Here is a 20,717-nt window from a genome sequence, read left to right on the forward strand (position 1 = left end):
CAAATTATAGCGGGGGTTTGTTCAGATTCAGTAACGTACAGGCTATAGCGGATGAGTGTACTAGTGGATGCGAGTCATGAATCCGGTCGGAAGGTGTTTACTGGCCGTGAGCTACCCTTGGTGCACAAATATCGTTCCGACGATAACTTTTGATCCGCCCGTCAGATCGTGGCGATTCTTATATTGATTCGGGGGTAATCGGGAAGATTCATCGCGCGATGACAGCCCTGGCGGTCATCCGGCTTCCCGACATGCTCGGATCGTCCATACGATGTCATCTAGCAGGATTTTTTCGCACTTTCATTTAAACGGACTTCGTACGACAATGTAAGTGGAAACTCTTTATTACTTTGACATTGGAGAGGCATGCTGGGTGCGATCATACCAGCACAAATGCACTGGATCCCATCAGAACCCCGAAGTTAAGCGTGCTTGGGCGAGAGTAGTACTAGGATGGGTGACCTCCTGGGAAGTCCTCGTGTTGCACCCCTGTCACTTTTTTCGGCTTTCTACCACTTTTTTCGAACAATCTTTCGGTTCTGGAATATCGAAGCGAACTGAAACGCACGTTTAGTGCGTCGCCTCCTAGGTTTCGGTTCGGATCTTTTTATTTTCTTCCGGATGGTGAATTCGAAGACGTCCGGTCTTTATTATGGCGGGGTGATAGTGTCGTTTGATTCGATAAACGGAATTCGTTCTGACATTTCATTTGCGGTCAAATTATAGCGGGGGTTTGTTCAGATTCAGTGACGTACAGGCTATAGCGGATGAGTGTACTAGTGGATGCGAGTCATGAATCCGGTCGGAAGGTGTTTACTGGCCGTGAGCTACCCTTGGTGCACAAATATCGTTCCGACGATAACTTTTGATCCGCCCGTCAGATCGTCGCGATTCTTATATTGATTCGGGGGTACTCGGGAAGATTCAACGCGCGATGACAGCCCTGGCGGTCATCCGGCTTTCCGACATGCTCGGATCGTCCATCCGGTGTCATCTAGCAGGATTTTTTCGCACTTTCATTTAAACGGACTTCGTACGACAATGCGAGTGGAAACTCTTTATTACTTTGACAATGGAGAGGCATGCTGGGTGCGATCATACCAGCACAAATGCACTGGATCCCATCAGAACTCCGAAGTTAAGCGTGCTTGGGCGAGAGTAGTACTAGGATGGGTGACCTCCTGGGAAGTCCTCGTGTTGCACCCCTGTCACTTTTTTCGGCTATCTACCACTTTTTTCGAACAATCTTTCGGTTCTGGAACATCGATGCGAACTGAAACGCACGTTTAGTGCGACGCCTCCTACGTTTCGGTTGGGATCTTTTTATTTTCTGCCGGATAGTGAATTCAAATACGTCCGGTCTTTATTATGGCGGGGTGATAGTGTCGTTTGATTCGATAAACGGAATTCGTTCTGACATTTCATTTGCGGTCAAATTATAGCGGGGGTTTGTTCAGATTCAGTAACGTACAGGCTATAGCGGATGAGTGTACTAGTGGATGCGAGTCATGAATCCGGTCGGAAGGTGTTTACTGGCGGTGAGCTACCCTTGGTGCACAAATATCGTTCCGACGATAACTTTTGATCCGCCCGTCAGATCGTGGCGATTCTTATATTGATTCGGGGGTACTCGGGAAGATTCATCGCGCGATGACAGCCCTGGCGGTCATCCGGCTTCCCGACATGCTCGGATCGTCCATCCGGTGTCATCTAGCAGGATTTTTTCGCACTTTCATTTAAACGGACTTCGTACGACAATGCGAGTGGAAACTCTTTATTACTTTGACAATGGAAAGGCATGCTGGGTGCGATCATACCAGCACAAATGCACTGGATCCCATCAGAACTCCGAAGTTAAGCGTGCTTGGGCGAGAGTAGTACTAGGATGGGTGACCTCCTGGGAAGTCCTCGTGTTGCACCCCTGTCACTTTTTTCGGCTATCGACCACTTTTTTCGAACAATCTTTCGGTTCTGGAACATCGATGCGAACTGAAACGCACGTTTAGTGCGTCGCCTCCTACGTTTCGGTTCGGATCTTTTTATTTTCTTCCGGATGGTGAATTCGAAGACGTCCGGTCTTTATTATGGCGGGGTGATAGTGTCGTTTGATTCGATAAACGGAATTCGTTCTGACATTTCATTTGCGGTCAAATTATAGCGGGGGTTTGTTCAGATTCAGTGACGTACAGGCTATAGCGGATGAGTGTACTAGTGGATGCGAGTCATGAATCCGGTCGGAAGGTGTTTACTGGCCGTGAGCTACCCTTGGTGCACAAATATCGTTCCGACGATAACTTTTGATCCGCCCGTCAGATCGTCGCGATTCTTATATTGATTCGGGGGTACTCGGGAAGATTCAACGCGCGATGACAGCCCTGGCAGTCATCCGGCTTTCCGACATGCTCGGATCGTCCATCCGGTGTCATCTAGCAGGATTTTTTCGCACTTTCATTTAAACGGACTTCGTACGACAATGCGAGTGGAAACTCTTTATTACTTTGACAATGGAGAGGCATGCTGGGTGCGATCATACCAGCACAAATGCACTGGATCCCATCAGAACTCCGAAGTTAAGCGTGCTTGGGCGAGAGTAGTACTAGGATGGGTGACCTCCTGGGAAGTCCTCGTGTTGCACCCCTGTCACTTTTTTCGGCTATCTACCACTTTTTTCGAACAATCTTTCGGTTCTGGAACATCGATGCGAACTGAAACGCACGTTTAGTGCGACGCCTCCTACGTTTCGGTTGGGATCTTTTTATTTTCTGCCGGATAGTGAATTCAAATACGTCCGGTCTTTATTATGGCGGGGTGATAGTGTCGTTTGATTCGATAAACGGAATTCGTTCTGACATTTCATTTGCGGTCAAATTATAGCGGGGGTTTGTTCAGATTCAGTAACGTACAGGCTATAGCGGATGAGTGTACTAGTGGATGCGAGTCATGAATCCGGTCGGAAGGTGTTTACTGGCGGTGAGCTACCCTTGGTGCACAAATATCGTTCCGACGATAACTTTTGATCCGCCCGTCAGATCGTGGCGATTCTTATATTGATTCGGGGGTACTCGGGAAGATTCATCGCGCGATGACAGCCCTGGCGGTCATCCGGCTTCCCGACATGCTCGGATCGTCCATCCGGTGTCATCTAGCAGGATTTTTTCGCACTTTCATTTAAACGGACTTCGTACGACAATGCGAGTGGAAACTCTTTATTACTTTGACAATGGAAAGGCATGCTGGGTGCGATCATACCAGCACAAATGCACTGGATCCCATCAGAACTCCGAAGTTAAGCGTGCTTGGGCGAGAGTAGTACTAGGATGGGTGACCTCCTGGGAAGTCCTCGTGTTGCACCCCTGTCACTTTTTTCGGCTATCGACCACTTTTTTCGAACAATCTTTCGGTTCTGGAACATCGATGCGAACTGAAACGCACGTTTAGTGCGTCGCCTCCTACGTTTCGGTTCGGATCTTTTTATTTTCTTCCGGATGGTGAATTCGAAGACGTCCGGTCTTTATTATGGCGGGGTGATAGTGTCGTTTGATTCGATAAACGGAATTCGTTCTGACATTTCATTTGCGGTCAAATTATAGCGGGGGTTTGTTCAGATTCAGTGACGTACAGGCTATAGCGGATGAGTGTACTAGTGGATGCGAGTCATGAATCCGGTCGGAAGGTGTTTACTGGCCGTGAGCTACCCTTGGTGCACAAATATCGTTCCGACGATAACTTTTGATCCGCCCGTCAGATCGTCGCGATTCTTATATTGATTCGGGGGTACTCGGGAAGATTCAACGCGCGATGACAGCCCTGGCGGTCATCCGGCTTTCCGACATGCTCGGATCGTCCATCCGGTGTCATCTAGCAGGATTTTTTCGCACTTTCATTTAAACGGACTTCGTACGACAATGCGAGTGGAAACTCTTTATTACTTTGACAATGGAGAGGCATGCTGGGTGCGATCATACCAGCACAAATGCACTGGATCCCATCAGAACTCCGAAGTTAAGCGTGCTTGGGCGAGAGTAGTACTAGGATGGGTGACCTCCTGGGAAGTCCTCGTGTTGCACCCCTGTCACTTTTTTCGGCTATCTACCACTTTTTTCGAACAATCTTTCGGTTCTGGAACATCGATGCGAACTGAAACGCACGTTTAGTGCGACGCCTCCTACGTTTCGGTTGGGATCTTTTTATTTTCTGCCGGATAGTGAATTCAAATACGTCCGGTCTTTATTATGGCGGGGTGATAGTGTCGTTTGATTCGATAAACGGAATTCGTTCTGACATTTCATTTGCGGTCAAATTATAGCGGGGGTTTGTTCAGATTCAGTAACGTACAGGCTATAGCGGATGAGTGTACTAGTGGATGCGAGTCATGAATCCGGTCGGAAGGTGTTTACTGGCGGTGAGCTACCCTTGGTGCACAAATATCGTTCCGACGATAACTTTTGATCCGCCCGTCAGATCGTGGCGATTCTTATATTGATTCGGGGGTACTCGGGAAGATTCATCGCGCGATGACAGCCCTGGCGGTCATCCGGCTTCCCGACATGCTCGGATCGTCCATCCGGTGTCATCTAGCAGGATTTTTTCGCACTTTCATTTAAACGGACTTCGTACGACAATGCGAGTGGAAACTCTTTATTACTTTGACAATGGAAAGGCATGCTGGGTGCGATCATACCAGCACAAATGCACTGGATCCCATCAGAACTCCGAAGTTAAGCGTGCTTGGGCGAGAGTAGTACTAGGATGGGTGACCTCCTGGGAAGTCCTCGTGTTGCACCCCTGTCACTTTTTTCGGCTATCGACCACTTTTTTCGAACAATCTTTCGGTTCTGGAACATCGATGCGAACTGAAACGCACGTTTAGTGCGTCGCCTCCTACGTTTCGGTTCGGATCTTTTTATTTTCTTCCGGATGGTGAATTCGAAGACGTCCGGTCTTTATTATGGCGGGGTGATAGTGTCGTTTGATTCGATAAACGGAATTCGTTCTGACATTTCATTTGCGGTCAAATTATAGCGGGGGTTTGTTCAGATTCAGTGACGTACAGGCTATAGCGGATGAGTGTACTAGTGGATGCGAGTCATGAATCCGGTCGGAAGGTGTTTACTGGCCGTGAGCTACCCTTGGTGCACAAATATCGTTCCGACGATAACTTTTGATCCGCCCGTCAGATCGTAGCGATTCTTATATTGATTCGGGGGTACTCGGGAAGATTAATCGCGCGATGACAGCCCTTGCGGCCATCCGGCTTCCCGACATGCTCGGATCGTCCATCCGGTGTCATCTAGCAGGATTTTTTTGCACTTTCATTTAAACGGACTTCGTACGACAATGCGAGTGGAAACTCTTTATTACTTTGACAATGGAGAGGCATGCTGGGTGCGATCATACCAGCACAAATGCACTGGATCCCATCAGAACTCCGAAGTTAGGCGTGCTTGGGCGAGAGTAGTACTACGATGGGTGACCTCCTGGGAAGTCCTCGTGTTGCACCCCTGTCACTTTTTTCGGCTATCTACCACTTTTTTCGAACAATCTTTCGGTTCTGGAACATCGATGCGAACTGAAACGCACGTTTAGTGCGACGCCTCCTACGTTTCGGTTGGGATCTTTTTATTTTCTGCCAGATAGTGAATTCAAATACGTCCGGTCTTTATTATGGCGGGGTGATAGTGTCGTTTGATTCGATAAACGGAATTCGTTCTGACATTTCATTTGCGGTCAAATTATAGCGGGGGTTTGTTTAGATTCAGTGACGTACAAGCTATAGCGGATGAGTGTACTAGTGGATGAAAGTCATGAATCCGGTCGGAAGGTGTTTACTGGCCGTGAGCTACCCTTGGTGCACAAATATCGTTCCGACGATAACTTTTGATCCGCCCGTCAGATCGTGGCGATTCTTATATTGATTCGGGGGTACTCGGGAAGATTAATCGCGCGATGACAGCCTTGGGGGTCATCCGGCTTTCCGACATGCTCGGATCGTCCATCCGGTGTCATCTAGCAGGATTTTTTCGCACTTTCATTTAAACGGACTTCGTACGACAATGCGAGTGGAAACTCTTTATTACTTTGACAATGGAGAGGCATGCTGGGTGCGATCATACCAGCACAAATGCACTCGATCCCATCAGAACTCCGAAGTTAAGCGTGCTTGGGCGAGAGTAGTACTAGGATGGGTGACCTCCTGGGAAGTCCTCGTGTTGCACCCCTGTCACTTTTTTCGGCTATCTACCACTTTTTTCGAACAATCTTTCGGTTCTGGAACATCGATGCGAACTGAAACGCACGTTTAGTGCGACGCCTCCTACGTTTCGGTTGGGATCTTTTTATTTTCTGCCGGATAGTGAATTCAAATACGTCCGGTCTTTATTATGGCGGGGTGATAGTGTCGTTTGATTCGATAAACGGAATTCGTTCTGACATTTCATTTGCTGTCAAATTATAGCGGGGGTTTGTTCAGATTCAGCGACGTACAAGCTATAGCGGATGAGTGTACTAGTGGATGAAAGTCATGAATCCGGTCGGAAGGTGTTTACTGGCCGTGAGCTACCCTTGGTGCACAAATATCGTTCCGACGATAACTTTTGATCCGCCCGTCAGATCGTGGCGATTCTTATATTGATTCGGGGGTAATCGGGAAGATTCATCGCGCGATGACAGCCCTGGCGGTCATCCGGCTTCCCGACATGCTCGGATCGTCCATACGATGTCATCTAGCAGGATTTTTTCGCACTTTCATTTAAACGGACTTCGTACGACAATGTAAGTGGAAACTCTTTATTACTTTGACATTGGAGAGGCATGCTGGGTGCGATCATACCAGCACAAATGCACTGGATCCCATCAGAACTCTGAAGTTAAGCGTGCTTGGGCGAGAGTAGTACTAGGATGGGTGACCTCCTGGGAAGTCCTCGTGTTGCACCCCTGTCACTTTTTTCGGCTATCTACCACTTTTTTCGAACAATCTTTCGGTTCTGGAACATCGATGCGAACTGAAACGCACGTTTAGTGCGTCGCCTCCTACGTTTCGGTACGGATCTTTTTATTTTCTTCCGGATGGTTAATTCAAAGACGTCCGGTCTTTATTATGGCGGGGTGATAGTGTCGTTTGATTCGATAAACGGAATTCGTTCTGACATTTCATTTGCGGTCAAATTATAGCGGGGGTTTGTTCAGATTCAGTGACGTACAGGCTATAGCGGATGAGTGTACTAGTGGATGCGAGTCATGAATCCGGTCGGAAGGTGTTTACTGGCCGTGAGCTACCCTTGGTGCACAAATATCGTTCCGACGATAACTTTTGATCCGCCCGTCAGATCGTGGCGATTCTTATATTGATTCGGGGGTACTCGGGAAGATTAATCGCGCGATGACAGCCTTGGCGGTCATCCGGCTTTCCGACATGCTCGGATCGTCCATCCGGTGTCATCTAGCAGGATTTTTTCGCACTTTCATTTAAACGGACTTCGTACGACAATGCGAGTGGAAACTCTATATTACTTTGACAATGGAGAGGCATGCTGGGTGCGATCATACCAGCACAAATGCACTGGATCCCATCAGAACTCCGAAGTTAAGCGTGCTTGGGCGAGAGTAGTACTAGGATGGGTGACCTCCTGGGAAGTCCTCGTGTTGCACCCCTGTCACTTTTTTCGGCTATCTACCACCTTTTTCGAACAATCTTTCGGTTCTGGAACATCGATGCGAACTGAAACGCACGTTTAGTGCGTCGCCTCCTACGTTTCGGTTCGGATCTTTTTATTTTCTTCCGGATGGTGAATTCAAAGACGTCCGGTCTTTATTATGGCGGGGTGATAGTGTCGTTTGATTCGATAAACAGAATTCGTTCTGACATTTCATTTGCGGTCAAATTATAGCGGGGGTTTGTTCAGATTCAGTGACGTACAGGCTATAGCGGATGAGTGTACTAGTGGATGCGAGTCATGAATCCGGTCGGAAGGTGTTTACTGGCCGTGAGCTACCCTTGGTGCACAAATATCGTTCCGACGATTACTTTTGATCCGCCCGTCAGATCGTCGCGATTCTTATATTGATTCGGGGGTACTCGGGAAGATTCATCGCGCGATGACAGCCCTGGCGGTCATCCGGCTTTCCGACATGCTCGGATCGTCCATCCGGTGTCATCTAGCAGGATTTTTTCGCACTTTCATTTAAACGGACTTCGTACGACAATGCGAGTGGAAACTCTTTATTACTTTGACAATGGAGAGGCATGCTGGGTGCGATCATACCAGCACAAATGCACTGGATCCCATCAGAACTCTGAAGTTAAGCGTGCTTGGGCGAGAGTAGTACTAGGATGGGTGACCTCCTGGGAAGTCCTCGTGTTGCACCCCTGTCACTTTTTTCGGCTATCTACCACTTTTTTCGAACAATCTTTCGGTTCTGGAACATCGATGCGAACTGAAACGCACGTTTAGTGCGACGCCTCCTACGTTTCGGTTGGGATCTTTTTATTTTCTGCCGGATAGTGAATTCAAATACGTCCGGTCTTTATTATGGCGGGGTGATAGTGTCGTTTGATTCGATAAACGGAATTCGTTCTGACATTTCATTTGCGGTCAAATTATAGCGGGGGTTTGTTTAGATTCAGTGACGTACAAGCTATAGCGGATGAGTGTACTAGTGGATGAAAGTCATGAATCCGGTCGGAAGGTGTTTACTGGCCGTGAGCTACCCTTGGTGCACAAATATCGTTCCGACGATAACTTTTGATCCGCCCGTCAGATCGTGGCGATTCTTATATTGATTCGGGGGTACTCGGGAAGATTAATCGCGCGATGACAGCCTTGGGGGTCATCCGGCTTTCCGACATGCTCGGATCGTCCATCCGGTGTCATCTAGCAGGATTTTTTCGCACTTTCATTTAAACGGACTTCGTACGACAATGCGAGTGGAAACTCTTTATTACTTTGACAATGGAGAGGCATGCTGGGTGCGATCATACCAGCACAAATGCACTGGATCCCATCAGAACTCCGAAGTTAGGCGTGCTTGGGCGAGAGTAGTACTACGATGGGTGACCTCCTGGGAAGTCCTCGTGTTGCACCCCTGTCACTTTTTTCGGCTATCTACCACTTTTTTCGAACAATCTTTCGGTTCTGGAACATCGATGCGAACTGAAACGCACGTTTAGTGCGACGCCTCCTACGTTTCGGTTGGGATCTTTTTATTTTCTGCCAGATAGTGAATTCAAATACGTCCGGTCTTTATTATGGCGGGGTGATAGTGTCGTTTGATTCGATAAACGGAATTCGTTCTGACATTTCATTTGCGGTCAAATTATAGCGGGGGTTTGTTTAGATTCAGTGACGTACAAGCTATAGCGGATGAGTGTACTAGTGGATGAAAGTCATGAATCCGGTCGGAAGGTGTTTACTGGCCGTGAGCTACCCTTGGTGCACAAATATCGTTCCGACGATAACTTTTGATCCGCCCGTCAGATCGTGGCGATTCTTATATTGATTCGGGGGTACTCGGGAAGATTAATCGCGCGATGACAGCCTTGGGGGTCATCCGGCTTTCCGACATGCTCGGATCGTCCATCCGGTGTCATCTAGCAGGATTTTTTCGCACTTTCATTTAAACGGACTTCGTACGACAATGCGAGTGGAAACTCTTTATTACTTTGACAATGGAGAGGCATGCTGGGTGCGATCATACCAGCACAAATGCACTCGATCCCATCAGAACTCCGAAGTTAAGCGTGCTTGGGCGAGAGTAGTACTAGGATGGGTGACCTCCTGGGAAGTCCTCGTGTTGCACCCCTGTCACTTTTTTCGGCTATCTACCACTTTTTTCGAACAATCTTTCGGTTCTGGAACATCGATGCGAACTGAAACGCACGTTTAGTGCGACGCCTCCTACGTTTCGGTTGGGATCTTTTTATTTTCTGCCGGATAGTGAATTCAAATACGTCCGGTCTTTATTATGGCGGGGTGATAGTGTCGTTTGATTCGATAAACGGAATTCGTTCTGACATTTCATTTGCTGTCAAATTATAGCGGGGGTTTGTTCAGATTCAGCGACGTACAAGCTATAGCGGATGAGTGTACTAGTGGATGAAAGTCATGAATCCGGTCGGAAGGTGTTTACTGGCCGTGAGCTACCCTTGGTGCACAAATATCGTTCCGACGATAACTTTTGATCCGCCCGTCAGATCGTGGCGATTCTTATATTGATTCGGGGGTAATCGGGAAGATTCATCGCGCGATGACAGCCCTGGCGGTCATCCGGCTTCCCGACATGCTCGGATCGTCCATACGATGTCATCTAGCAGGATTTTTTCGCACTTTCATTTAAACGGACTTCGTACGACAATGTAAGTGGAAACTCTTTATTACTTTGACATTGGAGAGGCATGCTGGGTGCGATCATACCAGCACAAATGCACTGGATCCCATCAGAACTCTGAAGTTAAGCGTGCTTGGGCGAGAGTAGTACTAGGATGGGTGACCTCCTGGGAAGTCCTCGTGTTGCACCCCTGTCACTTTTTTCGGCTATCTACCACTTTTTTCGAACAATCTTTCGGTTCTGGAACATCGATGCGAACTGAAACGCACGTTTAGTGCGTCGCCTCCTACGTTTCGGTACGGATCTTTTTATTTTCTTCCGGATGGTTAATTCAAAGACGTCCGGTCTTTATTATGGCGGGGTGATAGTGTCGTTTGATTCGATAAACGGAATTCGTTCTGACATTTCATTTGCGGTCAAATTATAGCGGGGGTTTGTTCAGATTCAGTGACGTACAGGCTATAGCGGATGAGTGTACTAGTGGATGCGAGTCATGAATCCGGTCGGAAGGTGTTTACTGGCCGTGAGCTACCCTTGGTGCACAAATATCGTTCCGACGATAACTTTTGATCCGCCCGTCAGATCGTGGCGATTCTTATATTGATTCGGGGGTACTCGGGAAGATTAATCGCGCGATGACAGCCTTGGCGGTCATCCGGCTTTCCGACATGCTCGGATCGTCCATCCGGTGTCATCTAGCAGGATTTTTTCGCACTTTCATTTAAACGGACTTCGTACGACAATGCGAGTGGAAACTCTATATTACTTTGACAATGGAGAGGCATGCTGGGTGCGATCATACCAGCACAAATGCACTGGATCCCATCAGAACTCCGAAGTTAAGCGTGCTTGGGCGAGAGTAGTACTAGGATGGGTGACCTCCTGGGAAGTCCTCGTGTTGCACCCCTGTCACTTTTTTCGGCTATCTACCACCTTTTTCGAACAATCTTTCGGTTCTGGAACATCGATGCGAACTGAAACGCACGTTTAGTGCGTCGCCTCCTACGTTTCGGTTCGGATCTTTTTATTTTCTTCCGGATGGTGAATTCAAAGACGTCCGGTCTTTATTATGGCGGGGTGATAGTGTCGTTTGATTCGATAAACAGAATTCGTTCTGACATTTCATTTGCGGTCAAATTATAGCGGGGGTTTGTTCAGATTCAGTGACGTACAGGCTATAGCGGATGAGTGTACTAGTGGATGCGAGTCATGAATCCGGTCGGAAGGTGTTTACTGGCCGTGAGCTACCCTTGGTGCACAAATATCGTTCCGACGATTACTTTTGATCCGCCCGTCAGATCGTCGCGATTCTTATATTGATTCGGGGGTACTCGGGAAGATTCATCGCGCGATGACAGCCCTGGCGGTCATCCGGCTTTCCGACATGCTCGGATCGTCCATCCGGTGTCATCTAGCAGGATTTTTTCGCACTTTCATTTAAACGGACTTCGTACGACAATGCGAGTGGAAACTCTTTATTACTTTGACAATGGAGAGGCATGCTGGGTGCGATCATACCAGCACAAATGCACTGGATCCCATCAGAACTCTGAAGTTAAGCGTGCTTGGGCGAGAGTAGTACTAGGATGGGTGACCTCCTGGGAAGTCCTCGTGTTGCACCCCTGTCACTTTTTTCGGCTATCTACCACTTTTTTCGAACAATCTTTCGGTTCTGGAACATCGATGCGAACTGAAACGCACGTTTAGTGCGACGCCTCCTACGTTTCGGTTGGGATCTTTTTATTTTCTGCCGGATAGTGAATTCAAATACGTCCGGTCTTTATTATGGCGGGGTGATAGTGTCGTTTGATTCGATAAACGGAATTCGTTCTGACATTTCATTTGCGGTCAAATTATAGCGGGGGTTTGTTTAGATTCAGTGACGTACAAGCTATAGCGGATGAGTGTACTAGTGGATGAAAGTCATGAATCCGGTCGGAAGGTGTTTACTGGCCGTGAGCTACCCTTGGTGCACAAATATCGTTCCGACGATAACTTTTGATCCGCCCGTCAGATCGTGGCGATTCTTATATTGATTCGGGGGTACTCGGGAAGATTAATCGCGCGATGACAGCCTTGGGGGTCATCCGGCTTTCCGACATGCTCGGATCGTCCATCCGGTGTCATCTAGCAGGATTTTTTCGCACTTTCATTTAAACGGACTTCGTACGACAATGCGAGTGGAAACTCTTTATTACTTTGACAATGGAGAGGCATGCTGGGTGCGATCATACCAGCACAAATGCACTGGATCCCATCAGAACTCTGAAGTTAAGCGTGCTTGGGCGAGAGTAGTACTAGGATGGGTGACCTCCTGGGAAGTCCTCGTGTTGCACCCCTGTCACTTTTTTCGGCTATCTACCACTTTTTTCGAACAATCTTTCGGTTCTGGAACATCGATGCGAACTGAAACGCACGTTTAGTGCGACGCCTCCTACGTTTCGGTTGGGATCTTTTTATTTTCTGCCGGATAGTGAATTCAAATACGTCCGGTCTTTATTATGGCGGGGTGATAGTGTCGTTTGATTCAATAAACGGAATTCGTTCTGACATTTCATTTGCGGTCAAATTATAGCGGGGGTTTGTTTAGATTCAGTGACGTACAAGCTATAGCGGATGAGTGTACTAGTGGATGAAAGTCATGAATCCGGTCGGAAGGTGTTTACTGGCCGTGAGCTACCCTTGGTGCACAAATATCGTTCCGACGATAACTTTTGATCCGCCCGTCAGATCGTGGCGATTCTTATATTGATTCGGGGGTACTCGGGAAGATTAATCGCGCGATGACAGCCTTGGGGTCATCCGGCTTTCCGACATGCTCGGATCGTCCATCCGGTGTCATCCAGCAGGATTTTTTCGCACTTTCATTTAAACGGACTTCGTACGACAATGCGAGTGGAAACTCTTTATTACTTTGACAATGGAGAGGCATGCTGGGTGCGATCATACCAGCACAAATGCACTGGATCCCATCAGAACTCCGAAGTTAAGCGTGCTTGGGCGAGAGTAGTACTAGGATGGGTGACCTCCTGGGAAGTCCTCGTGTTGCACCCCTGTCACTTTTTTCGGCTATCTACCACTTTTTTCGAACAATCTTTCGGTTCTGGAACATCGATGCGAACTGAAACGCACGTTTAGTGCGACGCCTCCTACGTTTCGGTTGGGATCTTTTTATTTTCTGCCGGATAGTGAATTCAAATACGTCCGGTCTTTATTATGGCGGGGTGATAGTGTCGTTTGATTCGATAAACGGAATTCGTTCTGACATTTCATTTGCGGTCAAATTATAGCGGGGGTTTGTTCAGATTCAGTAACGTACAGGCTATAGCGGATGAGTGTACTAGTGGATGCGAGTCATGAATCCGGTCGGAAGGTGTTTACTGGCCGTGAGCTACCCTTGGTGCACAAATATCGTTCCGACGATAACTTTTGATCCGCCCGTCAGATCGTGGCGATTCTTATATTGATTCGGGGGTAATCGGGAAGATTCATCGCGCGATGACAGCCCTGGCGGTCATCCGGCTTCCCGACATGCTCGGATCGTCCATACGATGTCATCTAGCAGGATTTTTTCGCACTTTCATTTAAACGGACTTCGTACGACAATGTAAGTGGAAACTCTTTATTACTTTGACATTGGAGAGGCATGCTGGGTGCGATCATACCAGCACAAATGCACTGGATCCCATCAGAACCCCGAAGTTAAGCGTGCTTGGGCGAGAGTAGTACTAGGATGGGTGACCTCCTGGGAAGTCCTCGTGTTGCACCCCTGTCACTTTTTTCGGCTTTCTACCACTTTTTTCGAACAATCTTTCGGTTCTGGAATATCGAAGCGAACTGAAACGCACGTTTAGTGCGTCGCCTCCTAGGTTTCGGTTCGGATCTTTTTATTTTCTTCCGGATGGTGAATTCGAAGACGTCCGGTCTTTATTATGGCGGGGTGATAGTGTCGTTTGATTCGATAAACGGAATTCGTTCTGACATTTCATTTGCGGTCAAATTATAGCGGGGGTTTGTTCAGATTCAGTGACGTACAGGCTATAGCGGATGAGTGTACTAGTGGATGCGAGTCATGAATCCGGTCGGAAGGTGTTTACTGGCCGTGAGCTACCCTTGGTGCACAAATATCGTTCCGACGATAACTTTTGATCCGCCCGTCAGATCGTCGCGATTCTTATATTGATTCGGGGGTACTCGGGAAGATTCAACGCGCGATGACAGCCCTGGCTGTCATCCGGCTTTCCGACATGCTCGGATCGTCCATCCGGTGTCATCTAGCAGGATTTTTTCGCACTTTCATTTAAACGGACTTCGTACGACAATGCGAGTGGAAACTCTTTATTACTTTGACAATGGAGAGGCATGCTGGGTGCGATCATACCAGCACAAATGCACTGGATCCCATCAGAACTCCGAAGTTAAGCGTGCTTGGGCGAGAGTAGTACTAGGATGGGTGACCTCCTGGGAAGTCCTCGTGTTGCACCCCTGTCACTTTTTTCGGCTATCTACCACTTTTTTCGAACAATCTTTCGGTTCTGGAACATCGATGCGAACTGAAACGCACGTTTAGTGCGTCGCCTCCTACGTTTCGGTTCGGATCTTTTTATTTTCTTCCGGATGGTGAATTCAAAGACGTCCGGTCTTTATTATGGCGGGGTGATAGTGTCGTTTGATTCGATAAACAGAATTCGTTCTGACATTTCATTTGCGGTCAAATTATAGCGGGGGTTTGTTCAGATTCAGTGACGTACAGGCTATAGCGGATGAGTGTACTAGTGGATGCGAGTCATGAATCCGGTCGGAAGGTGTTTACTGGCCGTGAGCTACCCTTGGTGCACAAATATCGTTCCGACGATAACTTTTGATCCGCCCGTCAGATCGTCGCGATTCTTATATTGATTCGGGGGTACTCGGGAAGATTCATCGCGCGATGACAGCCCTGGCGGTCATCCGGCTTTCCGACATGCTCGGATCGTCCATCCGGTGTCATCTAGCAGGATTTTTTCGCACTTTCATTTAAACGGACTTCGTACGACAATGCGAGTGGAAACTCTTTATTACTTTGACAATGGAGAGGCATGCTGGGTGCGATCATACCAGCACAAATGCACTGGATCCCATCAGAACTCTGAAGTTAAGCGTGCTTGGGCGAGAGTAGTACTAGGATGGGTGACCTCCTGGGAAGTCCTCGTGTTGCACCCCTGTCACTTTTTTCGGCTATCTACCACTTTTTTCGAACAATCTTTCGGTTCTGGAACATCGATGCGAACTGAAACGCACGTTTAGTGCGACGCCTCCTACGTTTCGGTTGGGATCTTTTTATTTTCTGCCGGATAGTGAATTCAAATACGTCCGGTCTTTATTATGGCGGGGTGATAGTGTCGTTTGATTCGATAAACGGAATTCGTTCTGACATTTCATTTGCGGTCAAATTATAGCGGGGGTTTGTTTAGATTCAGTGACGTACAAGCTATAGCGGATGAGTGTACTAGTGGATGAAAGTCATGAATCCGGTCGGAAGGTGTTTACTGGCCGTGAGCTACCCTTGGTGCACAAATATCGTTCCGACGATAACTTTTGATCCGCCCGTCAGATCGTGGCGATTCTTATATTGATTCGGGGGTACTCGGGAAGATTAATCGCGCGATGACAGCCTTGGGGGTCATCCGGCTTTCCGACATGCTCGGATCGTCCATCCGGTGTCATCTAGCAGGATTTTTTCGCACTTTCATTTAAACGGACTTCGTACGACAATGCGAGTGGAAACTCTTTATTACTTTGACAATGGAGAGGCATGCTGGGTGCGATCATACCAGCACAAATGCACTGGATCCCATCAGAACTCTGAAGTTAAGCGTGCTTGGGCGAGAGTAGTACTAGGATGGGTGACCTCCTGGGAAGTCCTCGTGTTGCACCCCTGTCACTTTTTTCGGCTATCTACCACTTTTTTCGAACAATCTTTCGGTTCTGGAACATCGATGCGAACTGAAACGCACGTTTAGTGCGACGCCTCCTACGTTTCGGTTGGGATCTTTTTATTTTCTGCCGGATAGTGAATTCAAATACGTCCGGTCTTTATTATGGCGGGGTGATAGTGTCGTTTGATTCGATAAACGGAATTCGTTCTGACATTTCATTTGCGGTCAAATTATAGCGGGGGTTTGTTTAGATTCAGTGACGTACAAGCTATAGCGGATGAGTGTACTAGTGGATGAAAGTCATGAATCCGGTCGGAAGGTGTTTACTGGCCGTGAGCTACCCTTGGTGCACAAATATCGTTCCGACGATAACTTTTGATCCGCCCGTCAGATCGTGGCGATTCTTATATTGATTCGGGGGTACTCGGGAAGATTAATCGCGCGATGACAGCCTTGGGGTCATCCGGCTTTCCGACATGCTCGGATCGTCCATCCGGTGTCATCTAGCAGGATTTTTTCGCACTTTCATTTAAACGGACTTCGTACGACAATGCGAGTGGAAACTCTTTATTACTTTGACAATGGAGAGGCATGCTGGGTGCGATCATACCAGCACAAATGCACTGGATCCCATCAGAACTCCGAAGTTAAGCGTGCTTGGGCGAGAGTAGTACTAGGATGGGTGACCTCCTGGGAAGTCCTCGTGTTGCACCCCTGTCACTTTTTTCGGCTATCTACCACTTTTTTCGAACAATCTTTCGGTTCTGGAACATCGATGCGAACTGAAACGCACGTTTAGTGCGTCGCCTCCTACGTTTCGGTTCGGATCTTTTTATTTTCTTCCGGATGGTGAATTCAAAGACGTCCGGTCTTTATTATGGCGGGGTGATAGTGTCGTTTGATTCGATAAACAGAATTCGTTCTGACATTTCATTTGCGGTCAAATTATAGCGGGGGTTTGTTCAGATTCAGTGACGTACAGGCTATAGCGGATGAGTGTACTAGTGGATGCGAGTCATGAATCCGGTCGGAAGGTGTTTACTGGCCGTGAGCTACCCTTGGTGCACAAATATCGTTCCGACGATAACTTTTGATCCGCCCGTCAGATCGTCGCGATTCTTATATTGATTCGGGGGTACTCGGGAAGATTCATCGCGCGATGACAGCCCTGGCGGTCATCCGGCTTTCCGACATGCTCGGATCGTCCATCCGGTGTCATCTAGCAGGATTTTTTCGCACTTTCATTTAAACGGACTTCGTACGACAATGCGAGTGGAAACTCTTTATTACTTTGACAATGGAGAGGCATGCTGGGTGCGATCATACCAGCACAAATGCACTGGATCCCATCAGAACTCTGAAGTTAAGCGTGCTTGGGCGAGAGTAGTACTAGGATGGGTGACCTCCTGGGAAGTCCTCGTGTTGCACCCCTGTCACTTTTTTCGGCTATCTACCACTTTTTTCGAACAATCTTTCGGTTCTGGAACATCGATGCGAACTGAAACGCACGTTTAGTGCGACGCCTCCTACGTTTCGGTTGGGATCTTTTTATTTTCTGCCGGATAGTGAATTCAAATACGTCCGGTCTTTATTATGGCGGGGTGATAGTGTCGTTTGATTCGATAAACGGAATTCGTTCTGACATTTCATTTGCGGTCAAATTATAGCGGGGGTTTGTTTAGATTCAGTGACGTACAAGCTATAGCGGATGAGTGTACTAGTGGATGAAAGTCATGAATCCGGTCGGAAGGTGTTTACTGGCCGTGAGCTACCCTTGGTGCACAAATATCGTTCCGACGATAACTTTTGATCCGCCCGTCAGATCGTGGCGATTCTTATATTGATTCGGGGGTACTCGGGAAGATTAATCGCGCGATGACAGCCTTGGGGGTCATCCGGCTTTCCGACATGCTCGGATCGTCCATCCGGTGTCATCTAGCAGGATTTTTTCGCACTTTCATTTAAACGGACTTCGTACGACAATGCGAGTGGAAACTCTTTATTACTTTGACAATGGAGAGGCATGCTGGGTGCGATCATACCAGCACAAATGCACTGGATCCCATCAGAACTCTGAAGTTAAGCGTGCTTGGGCGAGAGTAGTACTAGGATGGGTGACCTCCTGGGAAGTCCTCGTGTTGCACCCCTGTCACTTTTTTCGGCTATCTACCACTTTTTTCGAACAATCTTTCGGTTCTGGAACATCGATGCGAACTGAAACGCACGTTTAGTGCGACGCCTCCTACGTTTCGGTTCGGATCTTTTTATTTTCTTCCGGATGGTGAATTCGAAGACGTCCGGTCTTTATTATGGCGGGGTGATAGTGTCGTTTGATTCGATAAACGGAATTCGTTCTGACATTTCATTTGCGGTCAAATTATAGCGGGGGTTTGTTCAGATTCAGTGACGTACAGGCTATAGCGGATGAGTGTACTAGTGGATGCGAGTCATGAATCCGGTCGGAAGGTGTTTACTGGCCGTGAGCTACCCTTGGTGCACAAATATCGTTCCGACGATAACTTTTGATCCGCCCGTCAGATCGTAGCGATTCTTATATTGATTCGGGGGTACTCGGGAAGATTAATCGCGCGATGACAGCCCTTGCGGCCATCCGGCTTCCCGACATGCTCGGATCGTCCATCCGGTGTCATCTAGCAGGATTTTTTTGCACTTTCATTTAAACGGACTTCGTACGACAATGCGAGTGGAAACTCTTTATTACTTTGACAATGGAGAGGCATGCTGGGTGCGATCATACCAGCACAAATGCACTGGATCCCATCAGAACTCCGAAGTTAGGCGTGCTTGGGCGAGAGTAGTACTACGATGGGTGACCTCCTGGGAAGTCCTCGTGTTGCACCCCTGTCACTTTTTTCGGCTATCTACCACTTTTTTCGAACAATCTTTCGGTTCTGGAACATCGATGCGAACTGAAACGCACGTTTAGTGCGACGCCTCCTACGTTTCGGTTGGGATCTTTTTATTTTCTGCCAGATAGTGAATTCAAATACGTCCGGTCTTTATTATGGCGGGGTGATAGTGTCGTTTGATTCGATAAACGGAATTCGTTCTGACATTTCATTTGCGGTCAAATTATAGCGGGGGTTTGTTTAGATTCAGTGACGTACAAGCTATAGCGGATGAGTGTACTAGTGGATGAAAGTCATGAATCCGGTCGGAAGGTGTTTACTGGCCGTGAGCTACCCTTGGTGCACAAATATCGTTCCGACGATAACTTTTGATCCGCCCGTCAGATCGTGGCGATTCTTATATTGATTCGGGGGTACTCGGGAAGATTAATCGCGCGATGACAGCCTTGGGGGTCATCCGGCTTTCCGACATGCTCGGATCGTCCATCCGGTGTCATCTAGCAGGATTTTTTCGCACTTTCATTTAAACGGACTTCGTACGACAATGCGAGTGGAAACTCTTTATTACTTTGACAATGGAGAGGCATGCTGGGTGCGATCATACCAGCACAAATGCACTCGATCCCATCAGAACTCCGAAGTTAAGCGTGCTTGGGCGAGAGTAGTACTAGGATGGGTGACCTCCTGGGAAGTCCTCGTGTTGCACCCCTGTCACTTTTTTCGGCTATCTACCACTTTTTTCGAACAATCTTTCGGTTCTGGAACATCGATGCGAACTGAAACGCACGTTTAGTGCGACGCCTCCTACGTTTCGGTTGGGATCTTTTTATTTTCTGCCGGATAGTGAATTCAAATACGTCCGGTCTTTATTATGGCGGGGTGATAGTGTCGTTTGATTCGATAAACGGAATTCGTTCTGACATTTCATTTGCTGTCAAATTATAGCGGGGGTTTGTTCAGATTCAGCGACGTACAAGCTATAGCGGATGAGTGTACTAGTGGATGAAAGTCATGAATCCGGTCGGAAGGTGTTTACTGGCCGTGAGCTACCCTTGGTGCACAAATATCGTTCCGACGATAACTTTTGATCCGCCCGTCAGATCGTGGCGATTCTTATATTGATTCGGGGGTAATCGGGAAGATTCATCGCGCGATGACAGCCCTGGCGGTCATCCGGCTTCCCGACATGCTCGGATCGTCCATACGATGTCATCTAGCAGGATTTTTTCGCACTTTCATTTAAACGGACTTCGTACGACAATGTAAGTGGAAACTCTTTATTACTTTGACATTGGAGAGGCATGCTGGGTGCGATCATACCAGCACAAATGCACTGGATCCCATCAGAACTCTGAAGTTAAGCGTGCTTGGGCGAGAGTAGTACTAGGATGGGTGACCTCCTGGGAAGTCCTCGTGTTGCACCCCTGTCACTTTTTTCGGCTATCTACCACTTTTTTCGAACAATCTTTCGGTTCTGGAACATCGATGCGAACTGAAACGCACGTTTAGTGCGACGCCTCCTACGTTTCGGTTGGGATCTTTTTATTTTCTGCCGGATAGTGAATTCAAATACGTCCGGTCTTTATTATGGCGGGGTGATAGTGTC

The 20,717-nt window shown here is 47.9% G+C and overlaps 29 non-coding genes across 29 annotated transcripts; all 29 read left to right on the plus strand.

Moving 5' to 3' along the window:
• Positions 1–371: 371 nt before the first annotated feature.
• LOC143874106 (5S ribosomal RNA) lies at positions 372–490 on the plus strand. The gene has a single exon (XR_013248797.1). It is a non-coding gene; the product is annotated as a 5S ribosomal RNA (ribosomal RNA).
• A 597-nt stretch (positions 491–1,087) lies between these two features.
• LOC143872209 (5S ribosomal RNA) lies at positions 1,088–1,206 on the plus strand. Its single transcript, XR_013246966.1, has one exon. It is a non-coding gene; the product is annotated as a 5S ribosomal RNA (ribosomal RNA).
• Positions 1,207–1,803: 597 nt separating this feature from the next.
• On the plus strand, positions 1,804–1,922 carry LOC143872210 (5S ribosomal RNA). The gene has a single exon (XR_013246967.1). It is a non-coding gene; the product is annotated as a 5S ribosomal RNA (ribosomal RNA).
• Positions 1,923–2,519: 597 nt separating this feature from the next.
• On the plus strand, positions 2,520–2,638 carry LOC143872212 (5S ribosomal RNA). The gene has a single exon (XR_013246968.1). It is a non-coding gene; the product is annotated as a 5S ribosomal RNA (ribosomal RNA).
• Positions 2,639–3,235: 597 nt separating this feature from the next.
• On the plus strand, positions 3,236–3,354 carry LOC143872213 (5S ribosomal RNA). Its single transcript, XR_013246969.1, has one exon. It is a non-coding gene; the product is annotated as a 5S ribosomal RNA (ribosomal RNA).
• Positions 3,355–3,951: 597 nt separating this feature from the next.
• On the plus strand, positions 3,952–4,070 carry LOC143872214 (5S ribosomal RNA). Its single transcript, XR_013246970.1, has one exon. It is a non-coding gene; the product is annotated as a 5S ribosomal RNA (ribosomal RNA).
• Positions 4,071–4,667: 597 nt separating this feature from the next.
• On the plus strand, positions 4,668–4,786 carry LOC143872216 (5S ribosomal RNA). The gene has a single exon (XR_013246972.1). It is a non-coding gene; the product is annotated as a 5S ribosomal RNA (ribosomal RNA).
• Positions 4,787–5,383: 597 nt separating this feature from the next.
• LOC143874334 (5S ribosomal RNA) lies at positions 5,384–5,502 on the plus strand. The gene has a single exon (XR_013249018.1). It is a non-coding gene; the product is annotated as a 5S ribosomal RNA (ribosomal RNA).
• A 597-nt stretch (positions 5,503–6,099) lies between these two features.
• On the plus strand, positions 6,100–6,218 carry LOC143874202 (5S ribosomal RNA). Its single transcript, XR_013248890.1, has one exon. It is a non-coding gene; the product is annotated as a 5S ribosomal RNA (ribosomal RNA).
• A 597-nt stretch (positions 6,219–6,815) lies between these two features.
• On the plus strand, positions 6,816–6,934 carry LOC143873385 (5S ribosomal RNA). The gene has a single exon (XR_013248096.1). It is a non-coding gene; the product is annotated as a 5S ribosomal RNA (ribosomal RNA).
• Positions 6,935–7,531: 597 nt separating this feature from the next.
• Positions 7,532–7,650, plus strand: LOC143872217 (5S ribosomal RNA). The gene has a single exon (XR_013246974.1). It is a non-coding gene; the product is annotated as a 5S ribosomal RNA (ribosomal RNA).
• A 597-nt stretch (positions 7,651–8,247) lies between these two features.
• On the plus strand, positions 8,248–8,366 carry LOC143873386 (5S ribosomal RNA). Its single transcript, XR_013248097.1, has one exon. It is a non-coding gene; the product is annotated as a 5S ribosomal RNA (ribosomal RNA).
• A 597-nt stretch (positions 8,367–8,963) lies between these two features.
• Positions 8,964–9,082, plus strand: LOC143874336 (5S ribosomal RNA). Its single transcript, XR_013249019.1, has one exon. It is a non-coding gene; the product is annotated as a 5S ribosomal RNA (ribosomal RNA).
• Positions 9,083–9,679: 597 nt separating this feature from the next.
• Positions 9,680–9,798, plus strand: LOC143874204 (5S ribosomal RNA). Its single transcript, XR_013248892.1, has one exon. It is a non-coding gene; the product is annotated as a 5S ribosomal RNA (ribosomal RNA).
• A 597-nt stretch (positions 9,799–10,395) lies between these two features.
• Positions 10,396–10,514, plus strand: LOC143873387 (5S ribosomal RNA). Its single transcript, XR_013248098.1, has one exon. It is a non-coding gene; the product is annotated as a 5S ribosomal RNA (ribosomal RNA).
• Positions 10,515–11,111: 597 nt separating this feature from the next.
• On the plus strand, positions 11,112–11,230 carry LOC143872218 (5S ribosomal RNA). The gene has a single exon (XR_013246975.1). It is a non-coding gene; the product is annotated as a 5S ribosomal RNA (ribosomal RNA).
• Positions 11,231–11,827: 597 nt separating this feature from the next.
• LOC143873388 (5S ribosomal RNA) lies at positions 11,828–11,946 on the plus strand. Its single transcript, XR_013248099.1, has one exon. It is a non-coding gene; the product is annotated as a 5S ribosomal RNA (ribosomal RNA).
• Positions 11,947–12,543: 597 nt separating this feature from the next.
• Positions 12,544–12,662, plus strand: LOC143873389 (5S ribosomal RNA). Its single transcript, XR_013248100.1, has one exon. It is a non-coding gene; the product is annotated as a 5S ribosomal RNA (ribosomal RNA).
• A 596-nt stretch (positions 12,663–13,258) lies between these two features.
• LOC143872219 (5S ribosomal RNA) lies at positions 13,259–13,377 on the plus strand. Its single transcript, XR_013246976.1, has one exon. It is a non-coding gene; the product is annotated as a 5S ribosomal RNA (ribosomal RNA).
• Positions 13,378–13,974: 597 nt separating this feature from the next.
• Positions 13,975–14,093, plus strand: LOC143874107 (5S ribosomal RNA). Its single transcript, XR_013248798.1, has one exon. It is a non-coding gene; the product is annotated as a 5S ribosomal RNA (ribosomal RNA).
• A 597-nt stretch (positions 14,094–14,690) lies between these two features.
• LOC143872220 (5S ribosomal RNA) lies at positions 14,691–14,809 on the plus strand. The gene has a single exon (XR_013246977.1). It is a non-coding gene; the product is annotated as a 5S ribosomal RNA (ribosomal RNA).
• Positions 14,810–15,406: 597 nt separating this feature from the next.
• On the plus strand, positions 15,407–15,525 carry LOC143873391 (5S ribosomal RNA). Its single transcript, XR_013248102.1, has one exon. It is a non-coding gene; the product is annotated as a 5S ribosomal RNA (ribosomal RNA).
• A 597-nt stretch (positions 15,526–16,122) lies between these two features.
• LOC143873392 (5S ribosomal RNA) lies at positions 16,123–16,241 on the plus strand. Its single transcript, XR_013248103.1, has one exon. It is a non-coding gene; the product is annotated as a 5S ribosomal RNA (ribosomal RNA).
• A 596-nt stretch (positions 16,242–16,837) lies between these two features.
• On the plus strand, positions 16,838–16,956 carry LOC143872223 (5S ribosomal RNA). The gene has a single exon (XR_013246979.1). It is a non-coding gene; the product is annotated as a 5S ribosomal RNA (ribosomal RNA).
• A 597-nt stretch (positions 16,957–17,553) lies between these two features.
• LOC143873393 (5S ribosomal RNA) lies at positions 17,554–17,672 on the plus strand. The gene has a single exon (XR_013248104.1). It is a non-coding gene; the product is annotated as a 5S ribosomal RNA (ribosomal RNA).
• A 597-nt stretch (positions 17,673–18,269) lies between these two features.
• Positions 18,270–18,388, plus strand: LOC143873394 (5S ribosomal RNA). Its single transcript, XR_013248105.1, has one exon. It is a non-coding gene; the product is annotated as a 5S ribosomal RNA (ribosomal RNA).
• Positions 18,389–18,985: 597 nt separating this feature from the next.
• Positions 18,986–19,104, plus strand: LOC143874337 (5S ribosomal RNA). The gene has a single exon (XR_013249020.1). It is a non-coding gene; the product is annotated as a 5S ribosomal RNA (ribosomal RNA).
• Positions 19,105–19,701: 597 nt separating this feature from the next.
• LOC143874205 (5S ribosomal RNA) lies at positions 19,702–19,820 on the plus strand. The gene has a single exon (XR_013248893.1). It is a non-coding gene; the product is annotated as a 5S ribosomal RNA (ribosomal RNA).
• A 597-nt stretch (positions 19,821–20,417) lies between these two features.
• On the plus strand, positions 20,418–20,536 carry LOC143873396 (5S ribosomal RNA). Its single transcript, XR_013248106.1, has one exon. It is a non-coding gene; the product is annotated as a 5S ribosomal RNA (ribosomal RNA).
• The last annotated feature ends 181 nt before the right edge of the window (positions 20,537–20,717 follow it).

This window comes from Tasmannia lanceolata, unplaced genomic scaffold, assembly GCF_043159265.1.
Source record: "Tasmannia lanceolata isolate RefF3 unplaced genomic scaffold, GAP_Taslan_0.1 ptg000003l, whole genome shotgun sequence".
Lineage (NCBI taxonomy): Eukaryota > Viridiplantae > Streptophyta > Magnoliopsida > Canellales > Winteraceae > Tasmannia > Tasmannia lanceolata.